Raw genomic sequence first — 12,333 nt, 5'->3', positions numbered from 1 at the left:
GGAAGAAGAAGAAGAAAGAGAAGGAATTGTACGTGCAGTGTGTAAGTGCAAACTGTTAAGAACGAGGGAATACTACATAGAAGGACATTGCAATGCGAAATACATCAGGAAAACATTACACGCAATTCAAAGAAAAATGTTTCGAGTTCAAATAATCTGTCACAGTTCTCTAGAGACTTGTGTGACATGATGGTACATGCGAACATACCTTTCAGAATTCAGGATAATCCCTACTTCGGAGTATTTCTGAAAAATTTATAAATCACCATATTACAGGCGAATCAACAATACGTCAGAAATGTTTATCAATTTGCTATGGGAATACGATTGCCAGAATTATAGAAAATGTGAATGATCAAAACATTATGAGATTCAATTGATGAAACAACAGACATACCCGTAGATATGTGGCGAATGTGGTGGCCGGTATACTTGCAGAGAACTATGTAGGGAAAAATTTGTATTAACGTCTGAAAAATTGGAAAAGGTAAACCATAAAGCTATTACAGTTGTGTTTCATAAGCTATGCGCTTTTTATGACCGAAAGGAATTAAACAGGATAATGTGCTTATTTTCAGCACCAAAGAAGCGCCATATATTGTCAAGGTTGCATGTAACTAGCCTTGCACACAGCTTGCATAGAGTTGCTGAAGCTATTTGTGATTCATACAGCGATGTAGACTGTTTTATATCTACAACAAAATACTTCTTGAAGCCCATTCCAGAACATTAAAATTTAGGAAAATTTCACCAGGTATTTACCTTCCAACTCAATCTGTAGTTGCAGGAGTCCTTCATGCATTAAATGGTGAAGATTCAGCTGTTGGAATCTGTTGTATTAACAATCTCCGTTTTAAAAAGCTAATGAAGTAAACACTTATGATAAATTAGGTTATACTGAGAGATTTTAATAATGTATCATGTTAGCTTTTAGCCCTATCTTCAGCAAAAATATTGTAGTAATTCTTAATGCAAAAAATGTTGTCAATTAAATTTTTTTTTCTGCCAACCGCTCAGTGGAATTTAAAATTTATTTAGCCGATTCTATACAAAAAAGTATGTTACGCACGCGCTATTTTTCCTACATTTGTATCATTTATCAATTCTGAGAAAAGTGCTCCCAAAATTGAGGAATTTAACATCGCATGATATGGAAACTTGGACACTATTTTTATGCACTTTCTTATTTTTGTGACAGTGGTGCACTTTTCTCAGAAAGTATTGTATCCAGAAGGCTGAAATTAATATACAATATCAACGTGATGACATTTTACACAGTAGGTTAAAAAAAATAAGTTTATTTACTATATATCTTTAGAAAAAATAAAAAATAATTTGCAGTCATTCTTAATGTAAAAAATGTTATCAATGAAACTTTTTTTTGCCAACCGCTCAGTGTAATTTTAAATTTATTTAACCGGTTGTCTACATAAAGGTAGACTATGTTACATATGCCCTATTTTTCCTACATTTGTATCTTTTAAACTTCTGAGAAAAGTGTACCCAAAATTGAGGAATAAATTTAACATTGTAAGATATGGAAGTACAGACTCCTCTTAAGGTGTTTTGAAAGCACAGCCATATTTTAAAATACTTGCCGTAACTGCGAGTCTTCCATTAAAATACGAATTCTAAGTGACATACGGGTAGAGTATGGCCCGAACCAGCAAACCGTTGTTAGTTACCCGCCTTTACCCTTAAATTGGCAAAACTTCATTTCTCACACTATTTTATTAAACCGTGTCGGATTGTAAAGAAAACAACTATCGCAATGTCCATAATATAGTATTGTGAAATTTTAATTTTCCTACCAATTTTTCTTTTTATTGTTCTATTAAAATAAATAGCATATAGCTATTAACCTGTTGTATCCTATAGGATACTTTGCGAATTTAAAGGTTAATCATCTGATCTGGTATGAAAAGCACACTAACTACTGCCTTTTGTATTTAAGACATGATAATGAGTACCTACTACGTTTACGAAATTGATTGTGAATGTGCGTGATTTCAGGACTTCGTATGAATAAGGCGGAAGTAACTCACCTGATATCTAGGGGAAAAAGCCTCCATCAAACTCTCTTCATGTTAAAACCAGAGCTCAGCTGTTCATAATGCACATAAACTTAGGCCTAATGTGGCCGGAGCAAATTAATACAATTATTTACAAATCTTAAGGAAAACCTCAGGCTTATCGTAGTAACAACATTTATACGGACTTCTCTAACTTTTACACACAAAAAATGAACTTTAATTTAAGAAGCAATAAAATGGCTATTTAGTCTAAATGGGTTCCAAAGATTCTTTTCTTGGAGATTTTTATATAAGATAAAGTGAAAATAATAAAATGTAGATAGTATGAGTTAAATGTTTTTGTTTAGGGGAATATTAATATTGATCAATTCAGCATCTTGAAAAAGGCGTTTTATTTTTATCCTAATTTAAATGTAGTACTCCGTGATACATTTTTCTGTTAGTAGAAGTCCTTTTTAGTTTGTAGTTTGTTTCCGTTTCAGAAAGTTTACGTTTGTTCTTTCGGCTGTATTTATGAGAGATTTGTTCAAGACGTGTAAATCTGTTACAGATGTAGGGCGAGAATTCCAGCAGTGGATATTTGGACTTTGTTTGCGAGAATGTGACATCGCATAATAAATAAGCGATCTAAAGGAAAGGTGAAATAAATGAACACGACTCTAAGTGGAGATATAGGGGCTATTCGTATTTGAGAGATTTCATTTGATTCATATGTGGAAAATGAAGTAGCTACACATTTAATAGTAGTGTAATATGTTTAATGACGCTTTGAACTGCAGAGATTACTCAGTGACGAAATTCAGTGCAAACGAAAAATGACCGAAAAATTTACCAGGGCCCACTACCAAGAATTGGGCTCATTTATGTGTTATAAATGGACGAAACGGAACCAAAAACTTTAATTAAATGTTACATAAAATTGTTTCTCTTGAGTCAAATTTGCAGTGAATATATCAATAAAAACGTATCCTAAAAGAAAAAGCAATAGCTTTAAAACAAAAATTTCTGTTTTTTTTATTGGGTTATTTTACGACGTTGTATCAACATCTAGGTTATTTAGCGTCTGAATGATGTGAAGGTGATAATGCCGGTGAAATGAGTCCGGGGTCCAGGCCCGAAAGTTACTCAGCATTTGCTCGTATTGGGTTGAGGGAAAACCCCGGAAAAAACCTCAACCAGGTAACTTGCCCCGACCGGGATTCGAACCCGGGCCACCTGGTTTCGCGGCCAGACGCACTGACCGTTACTCCACAGGCGTGGACCAAAAATTTCTGTTAAAATTGTGTAATTCGTGCAGAATAAGTCTACATGAAGTAGGCCTATAGCGTTGTAAACAAAGAGTTCTGTTAAAGTTAAGTAAAATTATGTAATTTGTGTAGTTTCTTGTAATTCGAATATAGCAATTTAAAAATTATGATATTATCTGAAGGCATGACATTCAAAGAGAAATTAAATTAAATTTCACTGCAATATTCTTGAGTAGGTACGTGTTATTGAAGCGCTGGAGAGATAGGCAGAAAAATTATAGAATTTGAATTGCGTATTTCGCTACAAAAAAGATACTCCCTCCGTTCCAAAATATAGTATAGTAATAAAACAAGTTTGATTATTGCGCATGTGCGCACGAAATATTTCGCGATGTGGTATTCTGTTCAGTAGTGAAGGGACTATCCGACAGTGCAATTGTGAATGTTTCTAATCTTCTGTAGTGCATCAAACTATAATATTTAAATAGTTCATTATGGACAGAAATCAAATGGACACCTGCTGTGGTGTTCCTGTTGTAGAAAACGTAACACCAACCCACCAACCCAGTCAATTTTGAATAGAATATCTAAGGCACAATGTTAATTTGCCTTTCTCAAAACAATTTTTGTTTTTTATTTTATTAATTTGACATCACACAGAATTAAATGTATCTAATTTTTATGTTTTTCTGATGTTAATTTATCAATCAAATAAGTGTCTAGAAGATGTATTAAAGTTACATTATATTACGGTACTGAGAACTTTAACAAATGTATACCATATTTTGCAACAGAATTAATTACATATTTCTATACCATATTTTGGAACAGAGCGAGTACACAAGAAAGAGAGGCATGAAGATCCAACCAACCGAAATGAAAATTGTAATATCGATTAAAGTCCACACCTGTGGAGTAACGGTTAGAGCGTTTGGCCGCGAAACCAGGTGGCCCGGGTTCGATTCCCGGTTGGGGCAGGTTACCTGGTTGAGGTTTTTTCCGGGGTTTTCCCTCAACCCAATATGAGAAAATGCTGGGGAACTATCGGTGCTGGACCCCAGACTCATTTCACCGGCATTATCACCTTCATCTCATTCAGACGCTAAATAACTAAGATGCTGATAAAGCGTCGTAAAGTAACCTATTAAAAATATCGATTAAAGGCTTCAATGATTAGGACAAAGTAAAGTATGAAGATGTTACAAAGGGATTAAATGTAATTTTATAACAAAATATCCAAATACGTCTTCCCCATGTAAATAAACTAAAAATAATAAAATTCTATTAAGTGATGCCACATTAAGCGAGAGGAAGAATAAATTTGTGCAGACTGTTCGAGATTGGATAGAATAATCACGAATCATGGCTCGGACTGTTATTACTACAGTCAATACGAATCGAGGATTTAGTTCTCGTCTGTATGCAAATGAACTGGTTGCGCATGTGAGTAACTTCACTTTAGGTCTGGGAATAATAATAATTTAAGTAATGAATAAGAGTCAAAACGATATGAATGAGAGTTTGAAAGTAATATTGCTCTTACAAATGTGAAATTAATAAAAACATATGTTTTCTATAATACGAAAATTAATTACAAACATAAAGTTCCGAGTATTAAATATTTTATACCGCTTGGAAATTAAAATTGATCTAAAGAAATAAGTGAGCTTTTTCTGTGCGATAAAACATCTCAACGTTAATTAAAATATAACCGACAAAATATATGATTTCATTGATATCAAAAAGTTGCAGCCACATTTATCTTTCTGGCGCAACAATGAGCTAATTAAACAACTTTCGAGAGTCTGATCGTCGAATCTTTCAACCCTCCATATCTCCAATATTACAATATCTCCGGATCAGTTTCCCTCCTAAAATCACACCCTTTTCACTATTCTGAAATTTGGTCAACTCCAATGGCCTAAATCTTCCTACTGTCTCCATTTATCTCATTCCCAAACTTTTGAAATTCTCATTATTTCAAGCTCTAAATCTATAAATATATCTAAACTTCCGTTCTAAAAAATTTCAAAAATATTTTTTTTTCTCATATACTCCGAAAGTTCTGTAAAAATATCTTCTATATCTAATTTTGTTTTAAACTTCAAATTGTCAAAGATTCTGACTTCCCAAATTTTACAATTCCTGCCATCCCAGCATACCACAATTCTGAAACTTCAAACTCCGCTACCTTTGTATTTTTCGGAAACCCAAAGCTCCAATAGTCTATTCCAAACGCCCGAAGCTTCCAATCTCCATGTCTTACTACCCGCATCTCGCACACTTTTCAATAGCTGCACATCTTCCAAATCTAATCTTATCTGGACATTCATGGTGGAGTGCAAGAACGCATTTATTCCTTTGTTAGCTGCTGGCAGACCAATAAGTTCGAAAGACGCGTTACAAGAAACATCTTTAATGTTATTGGTTCAATAGTGTTCACTAACTTAGAGATCTGATTTCCCTTCTATAATAATATTTATTCCTCCGTTAGACAGCCATCTTACGTACATTTTGTGTATTGGTGAATAGTTTATATATTTTGATTCATCATAATGTTACCTTATGAGATACAGGCGTGCGATATTTTACGATGAAAGAGTAATGGGACGGAGAAAAATTCTCTCCGGCGCCGGGATTTGAACTCGGGTTTTCAGCTCTACGTGCTGATGCTTTATCCACTAAGTCACACCGGATACCATCCCGGCGTCGGACAGAATTGTTTCTGATTAAGTTCCAACTCTTGGGTTCCCTCTAGTGGCCGCCCTCTGCACTACGTCATAGATGTCTATGGACTTCGGTCCTATGTTCATAGAGATCTATGACGTAGTGCAGAGGGCGGCCACTAGAGGGAACCCAAGAGTTGGAACTTGATCAGAGACAATTCTGTCCGACGCCGGGGTGGTATCCGGTGTGACTTATTGGATAAAGCATCAGCACGTAGAGCTGAAAACCCGGGTTCAAATCCCGGCGCCGGAGAGAATTTTTCTCCGTCCCATTACTCTTTCATCGTATGATGACGCAGAATATCTGCATGGAAATATCATATGTACTTCGGTACATTAAAATAATATATGCGATATTTTGTATGACAGGCCTATAGGCCTATATATGATATTAAAATAATATTGCATATCGATGGCTAAAAAGTAATACCTCGTGTCTCTACATTTACAGGTAGGTAAATAAAAAAATACTGTTTTAGAAATTAGTTTCTCAAATAGACAAACTTACTTTTATAGGCTATATGTTTCTGCTTTCCTAGATACTGCACTATTGCGTCACTTGTGAAATCCAAATATGCTTGGTTAACGATCCAATAGCTAGTGGCCCGTTAAATTGCTCTGCAACCCGACAATCCACTAACTTTAAAGGTCCACTAACTAATGGACAAATACGTTATTTATTGGTCTGTTTTTCTTTCAACCCAGCTTCAGTCTTACATACTTCGTATTCCACAATCTATCCAAATTATTAAATCTTTCTGATTTATACTTTCTTCTCCTCGAGTTTGCAAAAATACTGTAGAAGGGTATATTTATATTTACAACCTCATTTTTTACCTATCCTCGTACTAAAGACAACGTAAGAATTCTGATAAAATCTTACTTAACACCTAAATTATCACTTATACAATTTCTACTTGATATAATCGGAATATGAATTTTAGACAAAATTCGAAGTTCCGAGGTTGAAGATAAGCTTGGGCATACACTCGTTTTTTAGATTGAAAATCAATTTCGTGACGTACGAGTATGTTTGACGTCCCCCCACTAATGACAAATTACATCCTGCTAACTGGAAGAGAATTACCAGAAAGGAAGTTTAGCAAATATTCTCAGAAGCATTTCTGTAATAGCACTCTTTATAGTAACTGGATAAATATTTTCCTTGACATAGGAGACATCAGGGTCACGAACGTCGTCCTTTGAGACCACCAGGATCTATTTCACCTTACTGGACCATTCTAATGACCTTGTCCATTCTAGAAGTAACGCCTCATTTTCGGTTTAAAATATTCTATTTTCACCTGCATTGCGTGACCCATCTGGTCCTCTAAGGGTGGGTTCCATGACAAAGAATAAATTGCGAAACGCAGTACGGACCATTTCATTACGGTGTTCCAGTGAAATGAGTCTTTAATTATATATAAATCATCGTTAATTCTGTTTCCTCTTCGTGCAACAGATTTTATGGAAAAGATAATGTAATACCAATAAGCCGCAGCTTTGACGCTGTGTGGTAATAACATAGCAGGTGCGTTTTCAATCTCGTTAGAAAATGGCTGCTTTTCTATTATACATGAGAAGACATGTATTGCCATAGGCGGGGGTCACACCGTGAGTCCATTCACCATTAAATATAGGAAGAAATATATTTTCCTGTGATAGATCCTAGTTAGAAACATGGAGAAAAACAGGCAAACAAGCAGACAATCAGAACTGATGTATGCTACAAGTATAGCCTAATAAATTACGTAGATAATGGGTAATGCATGGTCTCTATGTATATGAAACGGATAGATATAATGGAAAATTATAATAAATAGCAGATTGAATCATTAAGTAGAAAACATGAAACAGATTAATTATAAATATATTATCGGGTGCGGCGTAAGTTGCTACCTCACTGATTTGCCCATCTTTTCACAAGTTACGGCAGCGTATGTAATGTATGTATGTATGTATGTATGTATGTATGTATGTATGTATGTATGTATGTATGTATGTATGTATGTATAAGATGTGTATATGTATGCATATATGCATGTGTGCGCTTATTCATGAACACGTATTTATGTAAGAATATGTGTTTGATAATATGATGAATAAAGAAATACTTTTTTTTTTTTTTCTATTTTTGACATGAAAGCATTTTCTTTTGTTTTCAAGTCTCCATCTTAAATGATAAACGCTATGTACTCTACATCAATATATTAATATTTTATATTTTATGTAATTCATTTATGTGTATATAAGCGTATAGGCCTAAAAATATTGTCGGGAGAGTTAAAATATTTACAGAGTCTAAGGCTAGAATGTATTCAAGAAAAATAATTTAAGAAAGTTCTAGTCAACATAAGCCTAAAAAATGTATAGGAAGTTATGATCATGCCTTCACTCTTATTGCCGTAGGAAGATACAGTATGTACTCTGTATTTGGTGGCCACTAACAGGCATTCAACTCTAAATCGCAGAGAAGCATGTGTACCTGGTTCTTCACAAATTTGCTAATATATGTGCTTTTACTTAGTTGATTAAGTGTTTCCGAGTCTTTGATTGTTCTTAATTACACCAAAGCAAAGGTCAGCATAACCACAGTAAGCTTGCCTGCATAACCAAAATTCCACGCGACTAAGTTGTCTAGTTCCTGTGGACCAATTATCTGGATCTATCCGACCTACACACTATTCACCCGACTTTAGTTCTAAGCGTAGTTGGATGATGGGCAGATAATGGAGTGGTGTTCCTGATGCATTGACATCAAATGTCATTGTTACTCATCAAGGAATTATGGTATGCAGCATGAGTTTGCCGCTTAGGAATTCAATAGATCCCGAGAGCTTAACTTAAGTTTACTGATAGAAGAGCGATGACGATGCTTCGAAGCTATTACGGAATGAGAATTTAGGTCTTATCAGTAGGGATGCAAGTTTAGATATTACCCAACCTATGAAGTTCACTACGTCGCGTATTATACAGGGACATCATTTTATTTTTACTTCAATTTTTATTGCACCTCGGTTTTTGAATGTACTTCACTCCCACTCCTTCTACTAATGAAGTTCAACCGTCCTGCACACAGATCCAAGACCGTCATAGTAGCCTTACGGTCATAGTAAACAGTACGTTCCAAAAATATGTTCGCGTTTTCCAGTGAGGAACGAGCTTTCAATATTGAATCATTTTCGCACAGGTACTGTCGTCCATTTGGCTATATTGTATCCCGGTTTCCCACACCTGCTTTTATTCACCAGCTAGTGGCTGGGCTGTCGTCTTAGCTGTTTTGTGAGAACATTAATTTCTGTTAGGAATTGGACATTTACGTAATATTGTACCCATACAATTGTTTAAAATAACTTACATAAAAGGACATCGTTAAGTAATTAACTGTCACGTGATTTCCTCCCTTTCTACGACGCTGCGACGTAACCACTTGGACGGACAGTAGATAACATGTCTGAGTAATTTTATCTTTTCGGATCGGGCTGAAGTGAAGATTGAATTTACAGCACGTAAGGTACTCTTTTATGAAGTAGGTACAGAATTATTTCAAAATGAGTTACTGATACGAAGTACGAACCTGGTAATTGGAATTACGTACAATAGTCTATAGTGTGATAATATGCACATTAGAACTGAAGCTTGTATCGAAATGAACGGCCACCATTTTCAAAAATGTGTTTAAGTATCCATGTTATGATTATCTTTCAATTTAACTTCATTCTCTATATTGTAAGCTAATGTGCTGTAGACAGTATAATATGCACTGCATAATGAATACGTCCGCATGAAAAGCTCAGTTCGTGAGTAAAAATACTCATTGTTAATACTGTACGGTATTTTGATTAAACAAAACCTAATGAATATTATCAAACTCAAAATCGCGATATGTCCTAGTTTACGTAAATGGATTAACTGGTTTTCTTCCCGCCTATACCTAGTAAAGTGATTTGTTTGTATATTACGCCTGTATCATCGAACTCCAGTCGTGGAAGGGGGTAGCAAACGGTGTTTCCGGTTCTTAATCGTTGATCGAAAGGTAGAGCCAGGTTAATATTAGAAATGTTAGTAAAAATAAAATGATGTCCCTGCACAAGTCGTGTTGTTTACATCAACTGTGTGTAGTACAGAGATTTCTACAGAGCAGTGCTATGCTTCAATCAAAACATTGCTTGGTATAATCAGATGACCAAAACAAGTAGGGTATAACTAGGGAGCGGATTTTTATATGCTAAACAATTTAAATATATTTATTTTTTATGTGCTAAAAAGTACGAAAATTTTTGCTAAAAATGAAAAAAAAAATATTTTTTAAATATGAAAAAAATACCTTAGTTAGCTTGAAAAAAAATGTTACTAGGCACTCACCAATCGCACTTGAGTATCAGTTGCTAGTAGTTGTCCGAGAATTGCAGTGAACAACAAAGGTCATTTCCAAATTCTCCATCACAAATGCATGCCCATTATCTCTGAACAACGACTTATACTGTGAACACGATCTTTCCACATCACAGGACGTCAGACGAGCATATTTAAAGAGAGGAATGTCACAAACACCTACACCGTCAATTTCACCTACAGGCACACCCTCCAATACTTCAGCAACTTTACACATTTTATATATCCACTGTTTTTCCGTGAATGCACACGTGAAGCAGCGGCAATTTGTTTGTTTCCAGACAAATGTTGGGTTACCTGAGAGCTCTGATCTGCACTTACTGATTTACCACATGGTTGGCAAAATAACACTTTTCCGTCGGTAGTAAACATGTTTTTAAATTCATCTACATATTGCTGTAGACGCGATCTTAAACTCGATTTGATTTTAGGCATCTTAAGAGGCTAATATACACACGTCTCAACGTAAAAAAATGTTTCTAGCTACTGACTGACAATGTCGGAGAAAGCTTCCTATAGCGACGCTACCACGTCTACACTACGCAGCTTATGCTTATGGTCCGATAACGGGAAATCACAAGATGTATTTCCTCACTTCATAGGTATGAGCGATAGGCGAGAGATTTGTTTAAATTAAATAATGTTTATACCCGAGCTCTTATCTATTGTGTTTCACAAACAAAGCGCAGAATGAAATCATCTTCAGCAACAATAAACATTCCTAATTATGTATTGCAAAATCTCTCCTTCTTGTCCATGTTAATTTATTCTCATATAATAACACTGATATGCTACCTAGCAGTTCTCAGAAATTGAGGCGATACTATTACAAAAATGGATCACGGATACACCACACAGCCTATAGAAACACGAAGCAACCAAGAATTCTTAAGAAAATAACATATTTCTGAGTGATATAATTGATTTAGTTTTAAAATACTTAAAAGTTCTTGTAAAAAAATTATTTAAGTAAAAAAACTCCAAGATTTCCTGAAAATATGTATTTGCATACATTTTTTTTTTGTGAAAATATGTATTTTTATGTGAAGTAAATTTCGGGTTTTAAACATGAAACGAGATTCGGAATTTTAACTTTGTTAATTGTGTTTTATCACACGCAAGAAAAGTATTTAATTACGTAGGAATCCGCTCCTTAGATATAACACACATTTACGAAAGCGACTTACTTCATTCTCTTCTTTATAGAAAATGGTGATACATTCTAAATAATAATAATGGTGTACTTTAAGTGCCACTAATTTTGTTATAATGTACAGCTGTGTAGATTCAAATATAAACCTATTTCGATTGTCACTCGAAGAAGAAAATGTTCTCTCGACATCACACAATATTATTAATGCGAATTTGAAATAGTTTTTATTGATTATAATCTTGTGTCTATTTATTATTTAGTTCATATCGCACTTCACAAAACTTCGAATAAGTAGGATTTTTTCAAGAACATTCTTGAGCTTTAGTTTAACACTTTTATTATTACCAACAGCTGATCGTATAGAATTTAAAGTTGCTTCATAACACGAAGTAAATATTGTGTACGACTGATAGTTGGCAATTTTCTAGACGGAGATATACATTTCAATGAAGTGTTTAAAATGTGGATTCTCAAGTTTATGAAACGGAACATTCGCACATATCAGCATCAAACACAAGTCATAATAAAAATTGGACTGACCCGAAATCAAATCACTGAACAATTCCATATGCTCCGTGTGTCTTTTGGAGTCACAATGATTTTGTAAATCATGAAGCTTATTAACTTTTATGTCTAACTTACACACTTTACACAACGATTACTGTTTAGTCGGGAACGAAAATATGTCATGTCTGAAGTCTTTTACAAGCACAGGCAAAGTTGCAGATTTTATTGGCGTCATTTTAATACATCTTCACAGTACCCTCGCTAGAGTACAA

Source organism: Periplaneta americana, chromosome 1 (genome assembly GCF_040183065.1).
Source record: "Periplaneta americana isolate PAMFEO1 chromosome 1, P.americana_PAMFEO1_priV1, whole genome shotgun sequence".
Taxonomy (NCBI): domain Eukaryota; kingdom Metazoa; phylum Arthropoda; class Insecta; order Blattodea; family Blattidae; genus Periplaneta; species Periplaneta americana.
This window is presented reverse-complemented; position numbering follows the sequence as displayed.